This window comes from Protomyctophum bolini (genome assembly GCF_963924005.1).
Source record: "Protomyctophum bolini genome assembly, chromosome: 14".
Lineage (NCBI taxonomy): Eukaryota > Metazoa > Chordata > Actinopteri > Myctophiformes > Myctophidae > Protomyctophum > Protomyctophum bolini.
The window spans coordinates 42906989-42917504 of NC_137875.1; positions in this window are offsets into that span (position 1 = coordinate 42906989).

Sequence of the window (10516 nt, forward strand, 5' to 3'; positions counted from 1 at the left end):
GGGGAAGGGAAACATGACAGAACCACCAAGCGGAAAACTCTGAAAAGGAAGGCGACCCAGGCATGGCACGCTCTATGCACAAAGCGTGACAGATTCTTCTATAGCCTAATAATAATTTAAAACTTTCAAAAATATGAAATAAAACTGACATAGATCTACAAACACAGATCTACACAGGTAGTCAAGATTAATTAAATATCTTCTTTACATATGCCAATTCCACCACTGATTACCTGTCGTTCACTATGGAACATGATCTCCATCAAAATACATATCTAGACCTCACCATCTTCAAAGGGGATGATGGAAAACTATAGAAAACCCCTCAGTAGGAACACCCTCCTTATAGCCGACAGTAACCACCCTAAACGGCTCACAAGCAACATCCCTGTAGGCCAAAGTTTTAGCTCTACTCCAGACTTCGTAAACAAAGCCACAGAGCTCACTAATCGTTTTCTAGAGAGAGAGGTTATGCCACAACAGACATTGACTCGGCATATAACAGAGCTATACGCACTGACCGTGAGACCCTTTTACAAAAGAAACCTAAGAAGTCATCTAACAGACTCTGTTTCTCCACTCAATATACACCAGCAGCAGGCTCTATTAAAAATATAATTTTAAAACATTGGCATGTCCTTCAAAGTGATCCACAAGTGTCCAATATCTGTATTGACCCCCCTCTTTTCTGTTTCAGATGCAGTCGCAGCCTGAGAGACCGTCTGGTGCACTCTGACCTCACCCCAGCCCCCCCCCCCCAGGGTTTCTACAAGTGCGGGAACTGCGCCCAATGTTCCAACTCCTCTAACACCAAATATATCACACATCCCCGATTCCCCGCACTGGCAAAATTAAATCCTTCATCAATTGTAACTCTACACATGAAATCAGAATTGGGGAACACAAAACAGCAATATGCACTGGTAACCTAGAATATGCCATGGATAGGCACTACATACAAGCCAACCAGGGCTCCCCAGCATCATTACGCTTCTGGGGTATAGAAAAGATCTCTGCCTCTTCACGAGGTGGAGACATTATCAAGAAAGTGCTATGCAGAGAGGCCCACTGGATTCATACTCTTAACACATTGGAACCCATGGGCCTAAATGATACCTAAATGAGGAACTGAAACTGGCCTGCTTCCACAAATTTTCCCTCAAGTGTCACCAAAAGACCACCACTGAGGCTGCTTCTGCTTACATACATGTATACATAGGAGCATTACCTTTAATCCTCCCGACACTAAAACATATCATCATTACGTCACCATCGAAAACCAATTACACTCTGGCATTGATTACATGTATACATGTATACATGTACATACTGTATGTACGGGTCCAGACAGAATCCAGGGATGGGTGCATGCTCAAGGACTGTGCAGCTGAACTAGCACTGTCTCTGGGCTCATGCTGGGTCCCCGCACGTCTCAAGGCAGCGACAAGTCCCTGTTCCCAAGAAACCCAATGTCACAGGCCTGTGACTATACAGGCAGACTTTTCACACAGGCATTGACCATAATAAATATGGAGGTCTTAACGAAGCCCTTTTTTCAATTTGACACATTAATGATTAATAATGAATTTATTAGTGAATTAAAAATGCAAAAACGCACCCGGGCGCAGTACCCCCCGCGTGGGGGGGGGCAAATATCTCACAACGGGTAAGGGCTAGTGTATATAATCCAGCACTGAGTCTGTGAAATTATTTCAGAGACTCACGCCTCAGCGCTGCCGGGCCACTACAAATATCCCAGTCTGTGGTGCCACGTCCTGACAGACCTGACTTTGGGCCTACTAGATCTGATTTTTGGTGTGTACCAAAGGGTGCAGGAGGAACGAAACATGATCAGAGAGACCTAGATGGGGGTACACCTGGGCTATGTTACAATTACAATTTAGGCATTTAACAGACGCTCTTAATCCAGAGCGATTTACATTAAGCAAGAACAAAAAATCATGGGAATACATCACATAAAAAGCATTTATCATGAAACATGCGTAAGCTAAGAAAGTAACAGTGGAATATCTATATAATGAAACTATACATATAAACTATACATATGTACTATGACGTGCTATGACTACATACAATGCAATTATAGTGCTGTCTACTCTACATAACATGTTGGTATAAACCTGATCAAGTATATATATATATATATATATATATATATATATATATATACACACACTGTGGGGGCTCTGGTTACATGTCAAGGACACACACAGGAGACAGCGTTACATCAAGCCTATTTAGGCACAGTTTTATTCATCCCAAAATTATATCATAGTCTTTTCATGCTACGGTGTGTAGGGAGAGGACGGGAGGAGGAGCCAGCCCTACAAAGGTGAGTAACGGTTAACTTAGGGGTTATGGGACTTCTCCGTCCCTGGGTTCCAATAAACGGTGCTCCTGAATAGCGGGCCGTGTCCTCAATTCAATAGTGACAGTCTCTGTCACACTTAGTCATTTGTATAGGGGATAGGGGGAATGATTCGCCACAAGCCTCCGAGCCCAACGGTGTATCATTCGCTGGAGAGTCCTGTGAGATGAGAGAATCACAGTTACTATCGTGTCTATCATACATGGCATAATAGGGTGAGAGGGAACATGGGTTGGTCTTACCGAGCACCGCAGGTCAGCTTGTCCCCCGGGAGAGTCTCGACTAGACTGAGGAGAGAGGAGGCTTTTATGCTGTCTGGGTGTCGGCACGCAGGTGTCAGCTAGTCTGATAATGATAACTGAAGAGATGCAGCGCGTCCTGCACCAATCCCAGCAAGGAGCGTCTCATGCCGAGACTGCCGTCCCTCTCTCTCTCTCTCTCTCTCTCTCCGGGGTTACCAACCCGTGGTGCGCGGTCCTCGACCGAGACGCCACAACACGCACACACACCAGCCAGGCTGTCTGACACTGAGGGAAGAGGACAGAGGGATAGACACTGATAGAGGTGTTTTACAGAAGAGAGAGGGTAGACTGGACTGTATCATTGCCATTGTGTTTGTGATATATGGACCCCGAGTTGTTATTGAATAACAAATGTCTTGACAAACCCGAGGCTATATTCATTGGAGATTGACAGTAATGTTAGTATTAGTAAATAACTAAAAAGTAGTTTTGGAGAAAAGCATTTAAATGGAAACTTGTCAACCGCAGGATGTGGTTATAGAGACGTCATTTCTCATAGATCTGCTGTGTAGCATTTGGGTTTTCCTGAAAGTGAAGATGTTATCTTCTGATCTACAATGAGTGTATTGGCTTAAAAATAAAATTAAGATCCTATAGATAAAGGCCAATGCACACCTCATACGGTTGGTGACAGTTGGTGACAAAAATGTTGCTCTTTACTCCGTACTAATTGTATTTCACACAACAAGTAGCCTACTCAAGTAGGCTTAACCATTTTGGCGAACTGAACTAGCACTAGCACTGTACACTAAACACTCAAACACCAACTTTATACACTTGATGCAGATCAAATATGTAGGCCATCACAGTCAAAATGGCGCCGGTAGGCCAGTAGCACAGTCTCCATATACTGTAGTAAAGTGTCACTACCTGCACTAACCGTGCAGCCAAACCAGCCAAATCCAGATGAGCATGAAGAGACCACACGCTACTCGAGCTGTGAAGATCAGAAGACAAGATAAGTGCTTCACGCCTTCCATTAGACTGGTAGAGCACACACACACACACACACACACACACACACACACACACACACACACACACACACACACACACACACACACACACACACACACACACACACATCACAGAGGCAGTAACTGTCAGCACTCCCTGTTCGGTTTATCTTAGGTTTTTTTTTTTTCAGGTTTAAAGTAAAAAAACATTTCTAAACAGGTTTGTGATGAGACAGCAACATAGAACATTTCTGACCGTATACTTTTAGTATTAGAATCGGTGTGGTGTGTTCCACATGCAGTGAGCTTGCGTGTGTGTGTGCGTGTGCGTGCGCGCGTGTATGTTCAGCACAGTTCATTTGGTCTCACTCCATGTCTCTGCTCAATAAAGACTGCTTCACATTCAAACAGCTAACTCCACCACCTCTCCCCCTCTCATGCAAGTAATTGAGAATATATAAAGTCACAGCACCAACATCGATGAGGCAGTATTGCTTTGTTTTCAAAATATAAGGTTTTCTTAATTTCCTGAAAATTTTATATATTTTTCACTTACTGAAAAATGACCATTTTGGAGTTGGGTGGTTTCTTCCCGACAACAGAGATATGCTACACAACCACAATGTTGCACATATACGTATACAACACATACATACAAATCCCCATGAAAAGCAACACTAAAGGCCCTGGCACATTCAAAGTGTCAGAAGCCCTCAAGCCCCAGTCCAAATGCACTCATTCAGGGATGCTGCTGACCATGTGGTTGCCCTGCTGTGCATGATATGTTTGTGCTGAGGCCAAATTGGCATTTGATGCGTGGCACAGCTGAGCACCATAACACACTACTTACCCAACAGGTCCCAACAGGGTTCAAGAGAACTTTGCCAGTGGTCAGACTTTTCAGAGTGCATGTGAGAACGGAGAGAAGAGAGCAGTATAGAGCCCTGCACTGCATGCACGCTCACTCTCGCTGTCTCAGTGTGATACACACGCCACATAATGTACACTGCTTGGTACTTTTTGTAGTTAGTGTATTTGCCTATGGAGACTATACTATTGTTCCCCTACTTTGGAATACTTTGATTCGCTACTCCTCCCACAGTTTTTGCCTCAAGCACTAGAGCCATAGGCCCTATATCAAATCGACCGGCTTCATCGGGAATGGTGTGCTTGCATTTTTCTAAGAGATACGTTGTATAGTTTAATTGATATTAATGAATTAGTTCTCCATAGACGTATAATGGGAAGATCGAAGAGTAATTAAGGCTCCAATTTAAGTATTCTTTCCCTTGGAGACGGTAAGCGCCATATTTACAAGACTTAGGAGGGAGGTTCATAATAATCTCTCTCTAGGTCGTCCTCAGACGAGCTGGCCAGTTCGTTGGTACTTTGCACTCCTGCATCGTTCTTGAGTACATCCACGTATGTTAGCGTGGGGCGTCCTCGTGATCGATGCCCGTGTGTTGGTTCCCAGAGCACCAGTTTGCTGGCTGGCAGTTCGTGATGCCTTTGGCAGTGTCCTGCTAGTCTCATTCTCCTGGCTGCTATTTTCTGGCTCACCCTTGGTAATCCCTCACACAGAGTCTTGTTAGTGACATGTACAGTCTTGCTGATGTTAAGTACTGCACGCAGCATTCTGGTGTAGCACCCGTCAAGGGACTTCTGCAGTGTTGGCTTCAGGGTCCAGCATTCACTGCCGTATAGGAGAACCGACTCCACTGAGTCCACAAGCTGAGTTTGATTTGTCGGGGGGGATTGGAGTTCCATACACTGGTCATGCCATTCAGGGCCCTCCATGCAAGTGCCTTCCTCACTTTCAGATCTTGCTCGGTTGAGTTGACCCATGAGCCCAGGTACTTGAAGTCCTTGACTTCCTTCAGCACAGTGCCTCCTGTTGTTGTGAGAGGTGGATGTTCCGGTGGGATGTTGTAGGTGATAACCTCAGTTTTCTAATTATGAAAATTAATTGAAAAGAAATTACATCACTCAGCCTCATGGTGGCGCTATAACAGCCCACTTCACGTTTTTCCCTATAACTCTAGAACCTTAAGTCATAAAATCTAAATTTCCTTGGATCATGACGGAACTTCCGAGATAGACCACGGCCATTTCTGTCTAGAATGAAATTGCACCAAATTTGCATTTTCTTCAAAACACACTTTTTGCTCCACCTCCAACAGATTTTGTCCAAATCTCACACAAATTGGTACACAACATCTCTGGCGCTATCCGATTACTTGAACACTGGCAGAATTATGATAGTCCATACCGTTCGGCCGCAATCGGCTTCCGAAGTTAGCAGGAGGGGCCTATTTTACAAAGAATGCCACAAATAATGAACGGAACGTTCAATTCACACAGAATTTCAATCACATATCGAGAGTGGTTCAATCAATGTAGCGCCAAAAAGCAATTCCATTTTCACCCATGGGGGCGCCACAAATGCCAAAAATCTCACCGTTTGTTGAAAAAACAATATGTTGGGGGGCTCAATACAATCCCCACCAAAATACTTACACGATCTCAGGGGTGATGTGACCATTTAATTGAATCGTAAAATTAGTGGGAGGGGCCAGGCTGTCTGTCTGACACTGAGTGAAGAGGAGAGGGGGATAGTCACTGAGTAGAGGGCTTATACAGAAGAGAGAGGGTAGACTACTAGACTGTATCGCCATTGTGTTTGTGATATATGGACCCCGAGTCTGTACTAAAGATAGAATAACAAATGTCTTGCCTATAATGACAAACCCGAGGCTATGTTCATTGGAGATTGACAGTAATGTTAGTATTAGTAAATAAAAAGTAGTTTTGGAAAAATGGAAACTTGTCAAGGTGCAGGATGTGGTTAGAGACGTAATTTCTCATAGATCTGCTGTGTTTTCCTGTAAGTGAAGATGTTATCTTCTGTGTTGGCCTAAAAATAAAAATAAGATCCTACAGATAAAGGCCAATGCACACCTCATAAGGTTGTTGACTGCAGGTGTGTACTGCGTAGGACAAAAGTGCATTTAGGGAATCTTTGAAAAGCAGAAAAGCACACTGTCGGAAACTTGGCAAAAATGTTGCTCTTTACTCCGTCCTGATGAAGGTCTGACGACCGAAACGTCGTTTAATAAGGAGCAACAAACAATGTGTCAAAAGTGGACCATCTATCCATAAATGCTTCAAATTAGACACACGTGTTCCTCCACTCCACCACGGGAAGTGCAGTGCCTGGCCTTGAGTCGGTCTGACCCACAGTTTTCCAGAACCGCCACTAAAGGCTAGCTCTGCCCAGGCTCTGGACAGGGCCGCCGCCTATGCGTGTATATACTTTTTTATCATCTGTCCAATCAGGTGTGTCTCTCTGTGCCGTGCTGTCAGCGGAAGCAGCCACACTCACACTGTACCACCACCAGGGGCCTGTTTCACGAAACTTGGATTAGAGATTAAGCCGGGCTTTAACACATATCCTGGCTTAATATATCCTGGATCAGTGCTTAACCGGTTTCATGAAAGCTGGTTGATCTTGCCAGATTAACTTAACCAGTTAACCTGGATATGTTGAGGCTCGATTCGGTTTCATGAAAGGGATGCTACATAAGTTACCATGGGAACTTATGCTTTGGACTTAACAGCCAGGTTTAAACTAATCCTGATGTCTTTACTGTTCATTAAGCAGTCAAACTGATCACAAACCAATGATGTTTTCCAGATTTATTAAATTATTATGGGTTTATGTTGCCTTATTTGTATCGGTCTGCATTAAAGGACTAATTTAAGCACTATATAAAATCAAATAACCAAAATATATAGGCTGCACAACATCATGACAGCTTGTGAGCTTGTAGATCAGCTGCTTTTGGTGAATGTTCCCCATGAATAGGTTTGCTGTCGTGCAAGTGCACGGTTAAGAAGAATTATTATTATTTATTTTTTTTGTAAAAGTGAAAACCACTAAATATTACCATTACTCATTGTTTTACAACATATTACCATTATAACGTTTAGTCCTACATACTTACACCTAGACACCCCATTCAAACCTATTTAGGTTCATCCTACGGTGGACATGTGTAAAAGGAATCTTTGAAATGTTTCATAGTTTTAGAAATATAGTGCTTTCAAATTTGAGACATTTATAGGCTCAAATTATGATGGAATAATACATTCTGAAAAATCGGTATTGCCATCATGCCATGCAATCGTGACACTACAGTGCATGCAGACAGAAAGACTTAATGTAATGTAACATTTCATGGCGCACAATACATGTAGATTAGTAGGATATAATTCCATACCGTACCGAATCCGGAGCGCACTCGCCTATTAGTTTGGCGTTTGCATTGCACAAATGAGCTCAGTGCGCTATTTCGAGAAAGTGCCCTTAAAGTTTAAGCTCGTTTGGAACTATAGCTCACCCTCCACAACTCGGGGCTATAGGTTCACTGAATTATATATTTATGGACTTCGACTATAGGCCTATATATATAATATGCTTTACAATTTACGCATTCAATCTGTCGGCAATATTTTGCCACGCTCTCTCCCTCGCCTTGTTAATGGCGCTTGTATTTCCCTTATTTTTTATTATTTCCTTGGCTTCCTCGTAGTATATCATAGGATTTTCTTGCTCCTCAACGGTGAAAGCCGCAGCTCTCCCTGCAGATTTGCTCGCCTCGCTCATGATTGGTCTCGCTAAAGAAATCTATGATCGGCATCATGGCTTTTCAAGGAATGCGTGCACGCGCTTGTAAGCGAGGCTTGCTGAGCCCGGCTCGCCAAATCCGCCAATTCTGAGCCTCGCTTGGCTTTAGTGGAACGGAATAAACCAGGCTGTAAAGATCAGGATTTAAAAAGCCTCGCTTTGGCCTATATCCTGGATTAGTTAATCCAAGATTCGTGAAATAGGTCCCAGGCCAGCCTCCCTCCACCTCCACTGGGCTCACATAAACACTATCAACCTGAATTACCTCAAATTCACAATCCAGTCAGGTGAAAAGTAAAATGGTATAGCCTACCTTTTTCCTATATATCAATGTATTGATGTATTGAAATTGAGATTAGTTTTGTTCTAATTTCACAGCTTGTGCTTGTATTGACGATTGCTTACTTTTAAATGGCTGTACAAAAGTATAAATGTACAACAAGTAAAACATGAGGTCAAAGTGGTTATACTGGTTGTGATGCCATGTTAATAAATGTGTGGACCCCCTGGAAGCCCCTTCAAGGACCACTGGCGCGCGCGCACAGTGGGGTTTGACTGCATGGGATCTTTTTTTAAAGACTGTAAGCACATCCTGTGGTTTAAACCTTTCAGGTAAACACTTTTTGAAAACAAGTTTTTGATGAGACATGAGCAATAGTGCATGTTAGTGGTGTGTGTGTGTGTGTGTGTGTGTGTGTGTGTGTGTGTGTGTGTGTGTGTGTGTGTGTGTGTGTGCGTGCCTGCCTGCCTGCCTGCCCTCTGGTAGCACATTTCACATTTCGATGGAAAGAGTGTCTTTAAGTCAGCTTGATTGAAATCCCCCGCCGCTAGATGATGGGTATGGATTGACATATTTTATTTGTCGACTTAAAATCTGATTAATAAAAAAAAACATTCACACATATTCACGCGCAGGCACGCAGCACACACACGCACGCACGCCAGCCAGGCTGTCTGACACTGAGGGAAGAGGACCGAGGGATAGACACTGATAGAGGTGTTTTACAGAAGAGAGAGGGTAGACTGGACTGTATCATTGCCATTGTGTTTGTGATATATGGACCCAGAGTCTGAAATCAAGATTGAATAACAAATGTCTTGACAAACCCGAGGCTATATTCATTGGAGATTGACAGTAATGTTAGTATTAGTAAATAACAAAAAAGTAGTTTTGGAGAAAAGCATTTAAATGGAAACTTGTCAACCGCAGGATGTGGTTAGAGACGTCATTACTTGCGCAAGCAGAGCGCGCAAGTAATCGTTTCGCTTGGTCTCTTCGAAGTGAAGCCAAGTTTTCTTCAACCGTAAGTCTGTGCCTGGTTTGCTGGGACCAGTTACAACATTACGTCATCCTTGAGAGAGTACATGGTGTGTATATGACGTAATGTTACAAGTTACAAGTTACAAGTTACAACATTACGTCATATACACACCATGTACTCTCTCAAGGATGACGTAATGTTGTAACTGGTCCCAGCAAACCAGGCACAGACTTACGGTTGAAAAAAACTTGGCTTCACTTTTTGGAACCAAGTAACCACAGTATACTGCTAATCAAATTACAACTACATACTCTGTATGTAGTTGTAATGTGATTTTTTATTTGTAAATCTGTGCCTGGTCTGCTGGGAACAGACTACACAGATGACCATATCTCTTACGTCATCACTGAGAGCTAGTCATACATATACACACACCATGTACTCTGGTCCCAGTTCTCAACGATGACGTAATGTTGTAACTGGTCCCAGCAAACCAGGCACAGACTTATGGTTGAAAAAAACTTGGCTTCACTTTTTGGAACCAAGTAACCACGGTATACTGCTAATCAAATTACAACTACAGATTTCGGAAGTATTTTAGATCATGTATATTTCAACAAATTTGAAAGTATTATTACAGAAATTGAAGTTAGAGACACATATTACTCTGATCATGATTTAGTATTAATATCACTATAGTACAAAATGAAATACATTTAAAACAATTGACAATTTACAATAAGTAATAAAATAATTATACTGTATAATATATTTTAATTCAGTTTATATACCTTTTCTTTTTCATCACATATCAATGATTCATTTTTCTGTAAAAAAGTAGTTAGGTAGCAAATAGTTACACGTAATGATTATACATTTCAAACGTTCCTTCACAGAGATACTGAGATGTGATACTTTCC